This window comes from Glandiceps talaboti, chromosome 7 (genome assembly GCF_964340395.1).
Source record: "Glandiceps talaboti chromosome 7, keGlaTala1.1, whole genome shotgun sequence".
Taxonomy (NCBI): domain Eukaryota; kingdom Metazoa; phylum Hemichordata; class Enteropneusta; family Spengelidae; genus Glandiceps; species Glandiceps talaboti.
This window is the reverse complement of record NC_135555.1, coordinates 13,908,336-13,926,247: the sequence shown is the minus strand read 5'-3', so window position 1 is coordinate 13,926,247 and position 17,912 is coordinate 13,908,336. Positions and strand designations below refer to the sequence as shown.

Sequence of the window (17,912 nt, the reverse complement as noted above, 5' to 3'; positions counted from 1 at the left end):
CTAAACCTAAACCCAAAACATAGTCTAGGGCATGATCTACGCGTTATAGCAGTAAAAACAATACTACACTTTCTTGGTGCAATATGTGTGATGTTTCGATTGGCTAGACTCACTGTACTTACGATCACTATTTTATCACATATAATTCATAGAAATAACTGACGTCGACAATGGCATATTGCTACTATACTTATTCATACAACCTTTGGAATATGCGAGCAGTTTAAGATGTTTTCATGTTTACTTATGCTCACTCTTATTTTTTCCTAATTTTGTTGCGTTTTCCTCAATAAAATGTCGTTTTGGTGTGTCAGACCTTAGTACGCAACATAAGTATCTACATCTTCGATCCTTAGGATGTTTAAGCATTTGTTATATATTGTGTTTATATTCCCCATTATGATCGTGTGTTTCATTGATTGAATCCTCAGATAGGTTACAACCTTTGCCATCATGGGTTGATCATGATTACGTCCTCTTGAGAGAACATAACTGAGATTAACCAAACGAAGGTTCGGGGCTAATCTCCGGGTGATGCTCTTACAAAACATCAGGTGTCATATTTGCATAATTCATCTTCTACGGACTACCTTTACATAAACATGTCATAAATTCAACTGAACGAATGCTTGAATATCTTAAATTCGTTCTGAGTGTTTGCAAATCGATACTTGGCTGTAGTAAAGAAATAGCTTACATATATGGGATGAACTGGGGTACAAAAAAACAAACAAATTAATTGCTGTCACTGTCGACATGTTGTAAGATTCTAAGCCTATAAGAAATAAGTCACAAATTCAGGTTCATCAAGATGCTAGGTAAACTTTAAGTAGGATGTCCAGATTAGATGAAGATCCATTAGGGGGAAAAGCCGTCATCTACACGTTGTTTGCGTATAGTACATATTAAATGGTAATATGTGATGACAATATTTCAAACTTGCCTTGACTTTATGTATTGCCATGAGGCTGTGTACATGGAACAGTTGTGTATACGTGTATCCTTTTCAAGTCAGATTTTTTTCCAACGAGTGTATACGTGTATCCTTTTCAAGTCAGATTTTTTTTCCAACGAGGAAGTCTCCATTGGGAACCTCTACAGGCTCGATCTTTGTAGGATTACGGCGTTTCAGTACAATAGTATCATTTTTTGACTGTTTCGATTAAACAACAAATTAATTAATGAAAAGAACGCAGGGCATTTTGCTTGATATCCCGATAGTGCCATTTCAATTTTTTATTTCAGTCGTATCGAGACACATATCGATGACAAACTGTCGGCCGATTGTAATCTCTTTTGGTGTGTTCAATCCTAGCCCATGGTGTACTCTATGTTTCTTGCTTGTTTGCTATAATGCAACTAAGACAGCTTATATTTGTTGTATGGAGGTAAAATTATATCCCAATAACATGAATTATATAAGGCGTTGGATGGTTAAGCAAAAATCATATACATGTACTTAAATAAGTGCTGCAACAAGTGCGGCAATATGTCACCAAAGTTCGGTAAGCCTTTACAGTCACTGCTCCAATTCTTGGAAAAAGTTTCCTTTTAGTGTCCGTCTGGGTTGTACGATTGAACCTTTCAAAACGCAATCTCTGTCGCCAAATCTTGAAACTCCAGACATCTTTTTAGTAGTATTACTGGATGTGAATGCTATTTTTTTTTATGTTTGCCAATCTAAACTTGATAAAGTTTCAAGAGTTTCATCTAAGTATCGTATTGTGTAGTTTCGTAATAATTCTGAGACGGATTGCAACGCACTTTTAAGGGCGCACTTTGCATATAAATAGGGGTCGGATTAAGATTACGCTCATTATGCTAGATGACTCTGACCGTGTAACACACTCACAGATCTCATAGAGTGTCTATCAAACTGCCGTTTTAGAGAGTATTACAGGCTTTTATCTCCTAATGTTGGAGTACGGTATTATGAATATACAGGAAAGAAATCTGTCATTTCAATTTTTGAAATTAGTTGCGTTTTGGGGACTGTATTTGTGATAATACTGGCTTGATATGCGTTGGAAGTGTCAAGACACTGATCCGGGATTGACAATTATCCTTTTTTTACTAAATGTTCTCTCAATTTTATCATAAGACAAGACGGTAATATCATATCGCCGTCTTTGTCATGTGATCCTTACATCCGATAGTGTTACCCAATTGACACTGAATTGACCACTGAACTGGTCAAGTATAGTCCACTATTAAAAATCACAATATGATGTAAATTGACTTATCCGCTCATTGTTGTTCTTAATACCCCTTTTTGTACTTAATACTTCTATAAGCGTTTGTCAATTGAAATGAAACTTGGAGCTGGACATTCTGATTTGGTATACGAAGTTTTCAATTAATTCTGATATTATCATTAATAGCCTAATTTGAATACGAATTCACTTATTTTGCATTTCTGGTATTTTGTGCAGGCATGAATATTTGATTAGCTATTTCGGCTGAAGTGGCAGTACATATCAAGCAGCTTAATTTACATATCGATGTACGCAACCACACGTTTGCTATTCTATAATCTGTCAGAAATGCTCGTGAATGTGATAGACAGAATATGTGTTGAATACTTCAACTTAATCTTCTGTTTTAAAACATACATAGTAAAAGAGATGTGAAAATATGCAAATTTGTTCCATGTATTTGTAATGGGTATGTCAATCACTTACTATGTATATGGATGTACGCAAAAACACATTTCCGTTTTGTTTCTTGTCGGATTTGTACTTCAATGTGACCGACAGAATATATATTGAAAACTGTAAGTAGAACGAAAACCGGTCTTACTTATAAAATCAAGTTTGTTCTAAGTACTTGCCAATGGGTACTACATGATATTTTGAAATAACGTATTCATGTGATTTTACTTTCAGGACGAAGACCTATAAATCCAGCTATTCGATTTGGTAAACGCTCTCGGAAGTCATCGGATTATTTCACAGTTAAAGTCTTCAGAATATTCAAAAATTTTTACACCAGTATGTTCCAAAAGGATTAAACCAACTGTAAAATTCTTCCATTCTGTGCAAACTGCATACCTCCAGTTGAAGATGACTTGATTTCCGGCATGCCTTATTGAGTTGTATTCATACAATTCAGGATGCGTTCACTGGATGACCCATTTTGATGTAACTGCAGGCAATAAAATATTTGGCTAAGATTGTAAGCATTTCGCTCTGTTATATCATTAAAAGTGAAACATATCTATAGATCTAAAACAAAATATCTACAGAACAATGTTCCCAAGAATTGACATTTTATGAGATCAAATGTACATATGCTTATGTAATACTTATTATTCCTCCATATATCGAGACTGGTCGTCCTGTTGTGTGCACGCATAGTTCAGAGTGCCAAACAAGTCCCCAAATCTTAACTGCTTGTGAAATTTGCCCCAGATAGCTTTACACTACTATCGGTCCACCTTAATAAACCAGATGTTGACTTCCAACGTAACATATTACCAACATAAATTTATTTTCTCTTTTGTCAGCAAACTGAATGAACATTTGTTATTTTCCGAAAGAGAAAACACAAATGTATGAATTTGGGTGTCAGAATATATATCGCCTGAACATATAAAGAAATTGTACATGTGTTTACAAATTGTTTGAAGTCCAAGACGAACACAGTTGTTTACAATTTCACCTCGAAAATATCGCCATTTATGGTGAAAATGAATCTATACCACCAAATTCAATCCATTTAATATTCTATTGATATCATTCCTTCATTCCGTATGACTATATGACTATCTTTTCTCTGTCAAACCCGCCAGCAAATGTTGAATAAATTTATTCTTTTTTCCTAGCAGTTGTTTCCTGTCGTGTTCTTGTTTTTTCAGTTTGCAATCGTATAAATGTTATGTACATGTCTGTGGTATCGTGGGAAACCACAACCCTCTTTACTGCAAAACGTACACGCCAGTGTTAGCAGAAATACATGTATGTGCTCTGGCTTGAAAAATCTGTCGTTGTAATGCTCTTTCGCTCATGGGTCTTTGGAGGAAAAGGGTTTTGCTTACATGAATTCAACTATTAATTATTATAAGAGGTCTCCCAATTACAAATCATGTTGTATTTAGCTGTAAAAGTGCTGTTATCTGTCAAGCAGCTTCAGCTTGCCAAAGGTTTGCCTTTGATACTAAATGTATGTTTTATTACATAGTCCTATTGTATGATTAAAGGAAGTATATGAACATACCACAACAACGAAATAAACACACAGGCTAGAACAAATGAAGTTTAGCGAGCTACGATAACCAATACCATAATCCAGTCACAAGACACAAATTACAGTCATTTTGTTCATGACTGTAATTCTTTGATTTTTAAATAAAATGTTCAAATGTTCGACCCTTGAAACGTGTCACGAAATATTGGTAACACATGTCCTAAAGTAAAATGTTGAGGTGGTGAGGAATTTAAATTCCCAGTTAACCGTAACATGGAATACAAAGTAAGACTGTATTAACATTTTTTTTAGAAATTGAAGTAATACACACAACATGATTTGATATACAGAGTTTTTAACTGCAAATTGACAGATTGCTGTACTCTATGATAGATACTCTATGAACTTTGGTGACATATTGCCGCACTTGTTGCAGCACTTATTCAGTACATGTACATTATTTTTGCTTAACCATCCAACGCCTTATATAATTCATGTTATTGGGATATAATTTTACCTTCATACAACAAATATTTGTTATGATCACGTCACAACTTGAGATTGGTATTCATTTTACAGTTATCACATTTTGCTTGAGCAGTCTTGCCTGGTATCTACTATCTTCTGATAAACATCACATCACTTGAAACAGAGCGTCATTTGGATAAAAAAAATCTTGCTAAGATTTCCACATCATATCATCTTAAACATCTTCAACAATATTGCTACATTTTGTCGTCTGAATTAACAAACGTCTAGTAATTTTATTGTCTGGGTCAATACACATCTTAGTAATATTGCTACATTATACCACCTGAATTAAGAAACATCTTAGTAATATTGTTACATTATACTGTCTGAATTAAGAAACATTAAAATTACTACATTATACCATCTGAATGAGCAAACATCTTAGTAGTATTGCTACATTTTATCGTCTGAATGAACAAACATCTTAGTAATATTGCTACATTGTATTGTCTGGGTCAACAAACATCTTAGTAATATTGCTACATTATACCACCTGAATTAAGAAACATCTTAGTATTAAATATTGCTACATTATATCGTCTGAGTGAAGAAACATCTTAGTAATATTGCTACATTGTATCGCCTAGGTCAACAAACATCTTTAATAGTAATATTGCTACATTTTATCGTCTGGGCCAACAAATATCTTAGTAATATTGCTACATTTCATCGTCTGGGTCAACAAATATCTTAGTGACATTTTATCGTGTAGAGTGAAGGAAATCTTACTACTACTAATACTGTAAACATCGCCACAATTTTTCATCTGTGCGACAAATAATCTTACTAACATTGCTACATTTGCTTCTCGTGATTTTTACATTGTAAATAATTTTGCATGTATATGTGCAGATAATGGTACTGTACACTTAGGGGTAGACCATTCGATATCCTGGGGGGGGGCCTTGGAAGATTGGTGGAGAGTCATTATTTTTTTCCCCACCTGCTTGCCTGAGAATTATTTTTTTTCTCCTTCGCCTATGGTGGCAACTTTTTTTTTCTTTGCTTCTTTGAGAGATCCGGATTTTTTTTTACGTCAATGTTGATCACCTACATTTGTTGCCACAATTTTCTGTTTGGTTTTCGCACACGATAATACAGAGAGTAAAAAGATGTTGTTCTATCACACACAGATTATATTTAGAAAACTACATATTTCATACATGTTTGATTTTCAATTAAATAAACATCGTTGACAGTTTTTATGCTATGGTATGGTGACACACTGAAAATACAAATCGGAAACTTGATTGGTGAGCTCAAACATTCAGATAGACCGGTCAGTTTCTCCAGCTTGGGGGATGGGAGGGGGTGTCAGTGTTTTTTTCCATTGGGCCGACAAAAAGTCACTGACCTCCCTGAATAAAGTTTCATAGCATCTGACAGTGAGCTGTAGAGGGAAGAGCTTTGAGACTGGGGTATGTCCACCTCTTGTGTGAGTGTGTGTGTGAATGGGGGGGGGGTCTAGGGGGTCTCCCCTAGAAGCCCTGGAGAATTTTTAATTCTAAAGGCAATGTTTAGGCTATTCACAGACACTTTCAGACAATAATTTACAAACTTTATAAGACAGCTCTAACATGTAAAAAGCAACTACATAACGTTGAAACATGTTTGAAATAAAGTTCCATAGCATCTTGACAGTAAGAGGTGGAGGAAAGAACTTTGATTTGAAACTGGAACATGTCTACCTCTTATGGGGGAGGGGGGTTCTAGGGGGTCTCTCTCTAGAAGCCCTGGAGGTTTTTTTACTTCTAAAGGCAATGTTTAGGCTATTCACAGACACTTTCAGACAATAATTTGCAAGCTTTACAAGACAGCTCTAACAATTGTAAAAAGCAACTACACATGGTTGAAACATTTTTGAAATAAAGTTTCATAGCATCTTGACAGTAAGAGGTGGGGGGAAGAACTTTGATTTGAGGCTTGGACATGTCTACCTCTTATGGGGGGGTGGGGTCCTAGGGGGTCTCCCCTAGAAGCTTTTCAAGTTTTTTTTTTACAAATTTTGGTGAATCTTATTGGTGGTTTAACGAATGAGTGGCCTCTCGGGTGATGGAGTCCAAGGGGTTCCCCCCCCCCCCGCCAGATCTGCAGTTTTTTGCTTCTATTTAGGCATTTTTTAGGTTATTCATAGCCTCTGAGATATATATTGCCAAGCATCGAAAAGCTAAAGTAAATATAACTTTTTAAATAAGTTTTCCATGTTATAAAAGTGGGCCTGTAACATTGGTATAGGGGCATTGATATTGCATGTATAGTAAAGTTACTGGTGTGTTAGAGCACTATAGGAGGTCATACCTAGTGTACAATAGAAACTTGAATTTGAGTTGTGGTGTCGATACATGTAGTGTCTGAAATAGGAAGTATATCATCCCTTTTGACAAATTCATACTGAAGAGACTAGAACAATTAAGATTAAGTTCTTTTATAAATTATCCAATAGTATGAAGATTACCATTACAAAACCATCAAGTTCACTGTTGTCCCAAAGTGTAAGATAAGTGAAGCACTGATTGTGAAACAGTCAAACACTTACATGGCATGTTCTGTAACTAGTGTGGTAGCTAGGTAATACATGTATTATATGTATAATTATATGTATAGTTATGTTTGAACCCTTACATGAAGTAATATTCAAACCATTTATGAAAGAAACAGAGACAAGAACAAATATATATATGTACACAGGCTAACGAAACTGACTGGTCCCTGACATGTGTTTGAAACTGTTTGTCATGATTGTCATGATTTGACAAGTGTCCTGGTTGGAGAGGTACGAGCAGGTTGAACAGTATACTCGAACCTGTGCATCATTTCCCTGCCAAGACATTTTTTTTCTAGCAGCAGTGGTCCATCTTTTTTTCCATCACCCACTCATATCCAGATTTTTTTTTCAAGCAAAAACAATTTGGCATCTTTTTTCCCCCGAAATCTTCCAAGCCCCCCCCCCCAGGATATCAAATGGTCCACCCCTTATTTCAGACGAAGAAAATCTAGCAACGTTGGTGTACGTTTTTGTCAGGCCAAAAGAAAAAGATGTAGCAAAGATAATAAAATACCTGTTGCACAAGATGATAAAATGCTATTTTCTCGAGCCAGACCATAAAATGTAGCATTTTGTTGAGCAAGATGATGCCGAAAAGAGTCAACTGCCTTCTAAAGTATTGCCAGTTGGTTGCATATTTACACAGTTTCGTCATGACTTTAAAACTAATTTACCAGTGATACCATTAAATTTCTATCCCCTGTGGCTATGGGCCCTTATGATTCTGGAAAGTGACAAGATCGTCTTGTTTGTAATTCTACAGCTTATGGTATTAGCTGAGTATCAAGGATTCCGTCACCATAATCTAATATTAGATTGACATCTTGATCAGTCCCATAGGGTACTTGGTATAAGTCGACTGGCACGAGTCGTATTAGAACATGTCACCTGACAAATGTCATATTACTACGTCACCAGCTGACAACATTACACACTGGTATATGTCATGCTCGTGCTTGTCACATCAGAACATGCCACCTTGATTCATGTCCTATTATTATACAAGATGTTATGTAAGCTTGTTCATGTCACATTAGAACATGTCCCTTTGGTTTTGGTTCACATCTTATTACTACATATCACAGTAGAACATTACACAATAATGGTATATGTTAGTTATATCATAGAGGACCAGTGAACGGTTACTTGAAACACGTTGTATCACTTTCCTTATCACTTCGTTCGGCAAAAGGCACGTAAGGCTCCGTCAATTAAAACACTTCGTTTGCCGTCCATGAACTTCCCCAAAATCTACCAAGCAGACAGGGATAAAAACACAGAGAAAAAGCACAATATTAACATCTCAAGAAATACAGCCAACCATCTTTGAAGCAACGAGTAAACTGTCGTATTGTTATGTTTGTGTATTCAACTTACCAATTGAATATCCCTTTACTTAGTTTGCCACAATCCGTGACAAATTGCGTCCACCCTTTCTCAAACCCCGAACAGTGCATGAGACATTATAAATAGTAACACCCTTTTTGCTTTGTTGCTTTTCAACTTTCAATATGTAATAAGAGGGGCGCCCTCTCTGGTGAAGTATGAAAAACAAGCGAAGCAAAGTGCAATAGAGCTATACTTGAATTGTCTTTCCAATGACAAGTTGGGCTCGGATCGTCCAAAACAGATGTACTATAGCTAGACACTTCCTGTCTCTGCTGAGCCATATTTGTGAACACAAGTCAGTCAAAGTTGCTGCTCACATTTGTAATAGACAATAGGATCCACCTCAGGATATTTTGGATGACGCTGGTATTATAGTGTTACTTGTCAAGAAATTCAAATCGCTGCCGGTAGACAGTTTTGGCAAACTGGCTAACTCAGTTGCTTGGTCGAATCATATGATTCATATCATTTGATTATAGACGATTTTGGAGTAGGTAGCTGTTGTTCTACGTAACTTGGGATCTTGTAACTATCAAGCATATAAAACAGTCAGTTGCTCAGGGAGGAACAACAAATCATACAGCACACAGTAAAGACTCAGATAACAGCTTTTCACTGGAAGGAGACTTGATTTATTAATACTTGAACTCAAAATCCAAATATAACATTTCACAGGAAACCCCAAGTATTTAAAACTAGTAAGAATCCCTAACACCTTCCTATATAATTGACATGCTACTCACTGGATAGTCGTCATCACCTGCTCACTCTTAAGTATTACGATTGGATCTATATATCAAATTATGAAAATCTGCCCTAGAGGTAATATATACAAGTCATGATATTTATGCTGCCAAATCTCAGATTTAAGCAGCTAGGATATTGTTGCAATCTTAAATTTTATTCTCTTACCGCTTCGGTTTCTTGTTGATCTTCCACTTTACTTAGCGGCGAGATAAATAGTTCAATGTAGGATGAATTATTATGCATAGGCCTCAGACCCCCTCCCCCTCCATCCACCCCCTTGTAACTAAATTGGCCAAAATTAAAAATTGTTTCACACAGCACAATCAATTTCAAATCAGTATTTTGTAGTGTGTAGTGATATAAATGCAAAGTCAGTTTGTAGTGAGTAAAGGTTGTCTTCATTTTAGTGTCACGCATTTCCTATAGCGAAAATTCTTCAATTTCTCAATTTCACATTTTAAAAAAAATATTTGTATTTAGGAGTACAAAACATCCATTGAAAGTACAATCGATTTGGTAGGATGAGAACTAAAATGGCCCAAAGCCCCCACCTCCAAAGTAAAAGCATTCAGTTATCCTACATTGAACTATTGATCTCGCATCTTAGGGACCGATCAGTTTCTCCGGCCTTGGTGGGTGGGTTCCGTGGATTTTTCTATCACTAGTATCAGGCCACCGAAAAGTCTCTGCGGCGGTTGATTGACAGGGGGTTTGATCACCGTTTTTGAAATTAGCTGTATGTATGTTTATGTTTATGTTTATGTGTGTGTGTGTGTGTGTGTGTGTGTGTGTGTGTGCGCGCGTGTGTGTATATCACTATCATTTGGTGTGTTTGTCAATACATAGCCTACTTCATCATAATTTCGTCATCCAATATCAAACTTATAAATCATAACACAATTCGTCTTGTACTGTATGGGAAACACAGAAAATTATTTAAATGACGATCAGACAGAAAGCCAAATGTTACCAGGTACGCATAGTTACAAAAGAAATATCACATCTCAATTGAGGTGTCACAATTTTCCGGCCATGTATCCTGTAATAGTAAAGTCTTTTTGCTGTGTTCAAGGGTATGGACTTGACCGTAAACAAAGTTATTAAAGATCCGAAATTTAAAGCTGCTTTATCACACACAGAATTCACTTGTTTTTCCCAAGGTCAGTGTATCATCAATATTTACACCATGAAGCCTTTCATTTGAAACACATTCTACCTGATAATTATCACATGTACTACTCTTTGATTTTAAGTCAATATAACTGCAATGAATTTATTCTCCACTCTACCTGGTTATCGAGGACCGGGATCTCCATGCTTGAATAAGTCAGGAATTATTCTCACAAGATAGTATTACTCGCTCAAATGCTCACAGAGAAAAACAGCATACACCAAGTTAGTTGTCGAAAAATACGAACTATTAAAAGTATAGAAGAGTAATCAAACTGTGTTACGGGACAAAAGTCCGACACTGTTCGTCTTCTCTTCTGATCGATTCTGTCTCTGTATTCAATATTTTATTCTAACATACGATTATAAAATAAGAGTTGTAAATGGATGATGTCATCAAAATCTAAATATAACGTGACCTTTCTTCCAGATTATTGTTCTTAGGTCATCTAAACCAGTTGATTTTTTCGGTCAAGATTTGTGTAATTGAGGTTTGTCAAATAGGCCTTTCCAAATGTTGCCATGGTGGCGCTCTACTTCCTGTGTATGTATATCTTGGCAGTGCACATCGTACAGGTTATCGGTTAATCATAGAGCACTGCTGCTTTCCTCGATATCAGAACAATACAAAAAAAAACATCCCTGATTTACACATCTACAGAATACCAAGGGACAAAGCTCTTACAAAACAGTACAATGAGGTGACGTGCCCCCCCCCCCACCCCATTTGAGTGAGGGCGCTGTATTCTCAATTTCCTGTTTGCAGTCTGGAATCACCTATTTGATATCATCGGACTTATTGATATGACAATCATTAACATGTGTAATTAATAACTCATAATGTCTATCAGATCTGTCATTACCTTCAGAGACGAATAAGTGGCAAATTCCGTGAATGTATATTACAATAATATTCCACACTTTGTAGTACATATTCAAAATGGGATGTTAAGTTCTGAGTATGTAATTATACTACAGTATGTAGTACTAACTTCTTAATCAATACTATCTCGGTCTGATTCGACAGTGTCCGTCTGGTCATTTTCCTTCCACACCAACAGACTAGTCGTCACCAGTGACGTAAGCAGAATGAGAACAGCTCCTACAATACTTAGTAGTTGTATGATTCGATGGAATACAAATATTAAAATCAAATAGGAAACTAGTAACTACCTCGAAATTAAACAGAACAATTACCCTTCCTGCTTTGGCCAACTGTAAAGATTTGATAAAACTCCAAGAATACAGCACATAAAATCCGACCATGCCTACTATATATCCGATGTTGAGAGGGTTATCTGTAATGGCGTTGATGAGCAGGACAACTAAAATGGACAGGTCTTCGCTCATTCCTCTCGAACGCACTGCTCCGATCGAAAGTGTCTAAGCGGCGAGGATGGCAACGACATAGCCAAGACTATGTTCACTTTCCGATGAACCAAACGGAAATTCAGGACGAGAAATCAGTATGATACCAACTACGATAACGTCTATAAACGTACTTCGTTCTCTCAGGGCAGTACAAGTTATCAATGTGGTAAAAACGGGCAAACCACCCGAAGCTATTGCAGTGGCGTTGCCAAGTCCAACCCAAATAAGATCATAATAAATGAAAACGTCACCACTGTTTTCCGAAATACCTTTAAATATTCAGTATAAAGTTCTTTTTTAAGACATTCACTTTGTGAAAGGCCCGTAATGGTGTCACCACTGTCATTGTGACAATCGACTTGGAGATATTCCATTCTGAACACCGAATGCGACACAAACAAAGCACCAAGAGCTCCCACGATAGAATTGAATTTCCGATATCCAGTCAGTTTGTCTTGACATTCTGATTTGCGCTATGTCGATTCCTTCACAGAATTACCACACAGTGCATCATTTTCGGTTGTCATTTGATGAGATATGCGTCGTCACTCTGTTGTATTCTTTGCTCCATGTTTATACAAGGTCAAGGCTTGTTCATGACATGATGAATCCATCAGTTATATGCAAATTAGGTCAGGGACAAGCCTTTAATTAGGCAGAACAGTGTCAGGAATCTATAACTTCCACATCAGCAGGTAAACGTATTTCTGACAATGTCTCTATTTCGAGTGTAGTGACAGACCAATTTGGTCCGAGATTAGCGTCACTACTGCAATATGCGGGCAATGTATATCACATCAATACATAGTGAAACCATACCAGTAGGCATCAATCACTACACTAGAAATAGACAAATTGTCAGAAATACGTTTTCCTCCTAAATTGGGAGTTATAGATTCGTGACAACACAGTGGTTATGATAGCAAGTCACTGATGATAACATACAAGCTTTATTTTATATGACATGCTAGCATTGTGGGTTTTTTTTATGTTTTTTCCCTGTCTGCCTGGTCGGTGTTGGTGGAAAATCCCCCCCACCCCCACCCCCACCCCCACCCCCCACCCCCACACACACACCCTCCCCTCTAGCTATCATGGGGGATGCTGTTACTGCCCATAATCAAGATTGAAATAGATAACTGTGCTGGTTAATTATTTGTAAGTACAGGTTACAACCCAATATGACACCTTTTTCGCAAATCCCACATCTATTTGTAAAGAATCTCTAAGCATGTTATGTATGGACGCTGAAGTTGATTTCCACTGTTTGATGTAGTGTACCATAACGTATATTTCTCATGTCTGTATAATTACACATTAAAATATGCCTAGCCGGGAGGGGTTCATTTCGTGGGAGGGGGGCCCTTAAATTGTGGAGAGCGTGAGGGGGGCTGCGAAAAAATGTTTGCCCGTTTTTACCACACTGATAGCTTTCATTGCCCTGAGAGAACGAAGTACCTTTATAGACATTATCGTGATATTTGTTAACATAGTTGGTATCGTACTGATTTCTCGACCGGAATTTCTGTTTGGTTCATCGGAAAGTGAACATAGTCTTGGCTATCTCTTCGCCGTCCTCACCGCTTTGACACTTTCGATCGGAGCAGTGTGCTCGAGAGGAATGAGCGAAGACCTGTCCATTTTAGTTGTCCTGCTCTTCAACGGTATTTGTGGTATCGTTGTAAGCCTACCCACCGCGTATTTCACAAGTGAGAATTCCCTACCTACCACCATTACAGATTACTCTCTCAACATTGGATATATAGTAGGCATGGTCGGATTTTATATGCTGTATTGTTGGAGTTTTAACAAATCTTTACAGTTGGTCAAAGCAGGAAGGGTAATTGTTTTGTTTAATTTCGGCGTAGTCACTAGTTTCCTATTTGATGTATTTGTATTCCATCGAATCATACAACTACTAAGTATTCTAGGAGCTGTTCACATTCTGCTTACGTCACTGGTGACGAGTCTGTTGGCATGGAAGGAAAATGACCAGACGGACACTGCCGAATCAGACCTAGATAGCTGTGAATAAGACGTTAGTACAATCTACCGTAGTTTTACATACTCAGAACGTAGGAAACACCCATTAGGCTTTTTGGTGCTTTTTGAAAAGGAGTTACAAAGTGTGGATATATTTATAGCATGTATTCCTGGAATTTGCCTCTAATTCGTCTCAGACGGCCATGAAATGTCTGACATACACTATGAGCTATTGAATTATGTTGATAATCATGGAAATTTCCAATTAAGCCTATTGTTATATGGTAATGCAAAGACTGGTACGTCCACTTGAACCAATTGTAGGGGAACAGATGTGCATATGATGAAAACTGTCTACATGAATCAGGTATGCCGTGGGTAGAGGGGGGTACTTCGCTGGGTAACGGGTACAGGTGTGTCCCGATGGATTCAAATTACAAGCGCAAACGCTACAGAAAAGTTCAATAACTAGGGGGGTCAGAAGTTTACATTTGAGGCAGAACTGGGGAGTCGAATGTCAGTCAGAAAATAGGAGTCAATATATCCCAAAATGTTGATACTTCGAAAGAGTGTCGGGAAAATTTTTGGAAATCGATAATTTTGAATCCATCTTGTCGAAAAAATGATTTAGGACCAAAGTCGTACGTACATGTAAAGAAGGGGTCAAACCTTCACATATTGCTTCAAACAAATCAAAATTTACATGAATCGAAAAGGGGGGGGTCGACTAACCTGCAGTACACGTCTATATACACTGTAAACAACTTAATAAATAAATATAATATTGTGATATATTTTACTAAATTACTAGATGAAGAAATTAATGTGCATGTGTATTTTGTATTTCTTACAATGAATGTTACAGATATTGCATTTTACAGACACTAATAATCACATCTCATCAGTCAAGGGTACGAGTACACACACAAATTAAGATTGCAGTTTTTAGCACAACTGAACTAATAAGATTCAGAAGTGCTATAGGCATGACAAAGTGTGTGTGTGTGTGTGTGTGTGTGTGTGTGTGTGTGTGTGTGTGTGTGTGTGTGTGTGTAAACAACTTCAAGTCAAATACCGCTGGACTGATTGCCATGATATTGTCAGAACGAAAACGATATCACACCACACTGTCGTATTTTCATTTTTATTTATACGGCTTGGAACAAGCCATTAATTAGGAAGAACAGTGTCAGGAATCTATGACTTCCACCTTAATTGGTAAATGTATTTCCGACAATGTCTCTATTTCGAGTGTAGTGACTGACCACTAAAAGAATTTTTGTCTGAGATTAGCGTCACTACTGTGATACGCGGTTAATCAACATTTACTACAATACATAGCGTGTCTAGCCATAACAGTACACACCAGTCAGTACACTTGGGAAAAAAAGACAAAAAGACGGAATTACTTTCACCTGCTAAATTATACTATCATGACAACACAGTACTTCAAATAGCATACAAGCTGTGGCCTCTATAGAAAAGTTTACATTATACAAGATATGAAACGCACGTATCATGATAATGTTACCGAAAAGCCAGATGGGAATTTTTCATTATCTATCTTCTTCATCAAGTGACGACAGTGTGGACAGAACGTTCACAATACACCCATAGGGTTGTAGGAATCTAGTTGCATAGTCGAGTTACCTGCATTTATCAGCCAGCTTACCAATACAGACGAGACCACGAGAAGTTCGCAGTGAAAAAGTACATCAAGTGCCATCAGAGATTCTGTTCGTTTGAAGAAAAGAAAACTTGTCGTTTCTGTTCAGCGAAGATATAAGGTGTTTAACCGCCTCCAGTTGACCGGTTCTAAACTACGGTGTACATTATCAAAGATAGTCAAACAAGACAACATAACAACGACATACATCATCAAATGGCAACCGAAAAAGACGCGCTTTGTGCTAATTCTGGCAACTTGGAATCGACAGACAACAAACCAGAGAGTCAAGACAAAGTGACTGGATATCGGAAATTCAATTCTATCGCAGGAGCTCTTGGTGCTTTGTTTAGTGGCATTTGTCTTTGTATATCAAATGTTTTTATCGCATTCGGTGTTCAGAATGGAATATCTCCAAGTCAACCGCTTCTGGTGAAGTCGATTGTCACGGTGATAGTGGTGGCACTATTACTGGCCTATTACAAAGTTAATGTCTTGGAGATTGGCGGAAAGAACGTGATATTGAATAGTATCAAAGGTATTGTGGAAAACAGTGGTGACATTTTTATTTATTATGCGTTAGTTTGGGTCGGACTTGGCAACGCCACTGCAATAGCTTCGGGTGGTTTGCCCATTTTTACCACATTGATAGCTTTTCTTGTGCTCAGAGAACGGAGTACCTTTATAGACATTATCGTGATATGTGTTAACATTGCTGGTATCGTACTGATTTCTCGACCGGAATTTCTGTTTGGTTCATCGGAATGTGAATATAGTCTTGGTTATCTCTTCGCCGTCCTCACCGCTTTGACACTTTCGATCGGAGCAGTGTGCTCGAGAGGAATGAGCGAAGACCTGTCCATTTTAGTTGTCCTCCTCTTCAACGGTATTTGTGGTATCGTTGTAAGCCTACCCACCGCGTATTTCACAAGTGAGAATTCCCTACCTACCGCCATTACAGATTACCCTCTCAGCTCAACATTGGATATATAGTAGGCATGGTCGGGTTTTATATGCTGTATTGTTGGAGTTTTAACAAATCTTTACAGTTGGTCAAAGCAGGAAGGGTAATTGTTTTGTTTAATTTCGAGGTAGTTACTAGTTTCCTATTTGATGTATTTGTATTCCATCGAATCATACAACTACTAAGTATTGTAGGAGCTGTTCTCATTCTGCTTACGTCACTGGTGACGAGTCTGTTGGCATTGAAGGAAAATGACCAGACGGACACTGCCGAATCAGACCTAGATAGCTGTGAATAAGACGTTAGTACAATCTACCGTAGTTTTACATACTCAGAACGTAGGAAACACCCATTAGGCTTTTTGGTGCTTTTTGAAAAGGAGTTACAAAGTGTGGATATATTTATAGCATGTATTCCCGGAATTTGCCTCTAATCCGTCTCAGACGGCCATGAAATGTCTGACATACACATGTACACTATGAGCTATTGAATTATGTTGATAATCATGAAAATTTCCAATTAAGCCTATTGTTATATGGTAATGCAAAGACTGGTACGTCCACTTGAACCAATTGTAGGGGAACAGATGTACATATGATGAAAACTGTCTACATGAATCAGGTATGCCGTGCGTAGAGGGGGGGGGGGTACTTCGCTGGGTAACGGGTACAGGTGTGTCCTGATGGATTCAAATTACAAGGGCAAACACTACTGAAAAGTTCAATAACTATTGGGTCATAAGTCTACATTTGAGGCAGAACTGAGGAGTCGAATGTCAGTCAGAAAATAGGAGTCAATATATCCCAAAATGTGGATACTTCGAAAGAGTGTCGGGAAAAATTTTGGAAATCGATAACTTTGAATCCATCTTGTCGAAAAAATGATTTAGGGCCAAAGTCGTACGCGCATTTAAAGAAGGGGTCAAACCTTCACATATTGCTTCAAAAAAATCTAAATTTACATGAATCGAAAAGGGAGGATCTAACCTGCAGTACACGTGTATGTACACTTGCTAATTGAGTACCCTGATTAGGGGGCTATGCCCCTACACGTATATCTACGTCTTTTCGTGTATAGTGTAATACGTGACGATTCATATCATAGAACCATGGTGGAGGGTTTACAATCATATGTAGTACATGTATGTAGATTGAGTCGGAGCTGGGGGGACTGAACACTTTTCCCTTATCCCATGACTGCAATTTAATATTGGAAGCCCTGTTTGCAACCGTTGAGGAGAAGTTCTGACCTTTCATAATACTATGAGTATAACCGGTTCTGCAATTCAATTTATCAAAAAGATGAAGACGGTTATCAAAAGATTGGTTGGTTGGTTGATTGGTTTGTTTGTTTGTTTGTTT

At 37.4% G+C, this 17,912-nt stretch overlaps 1 pseudogene; it reads left to right on the top strand.

The window, feature by feature from the left end:
• The first annotated feature begins 15,803 nt into the window (after positions 1-15,803).
• On the top strand, positions 15,804-16,849 carry LOC144437975 (solute carrier family 35 member G1-like; annotated as a pseudogene).
• Positions 16,850-17,912: the final 1,063 nt, after the last annotated feature.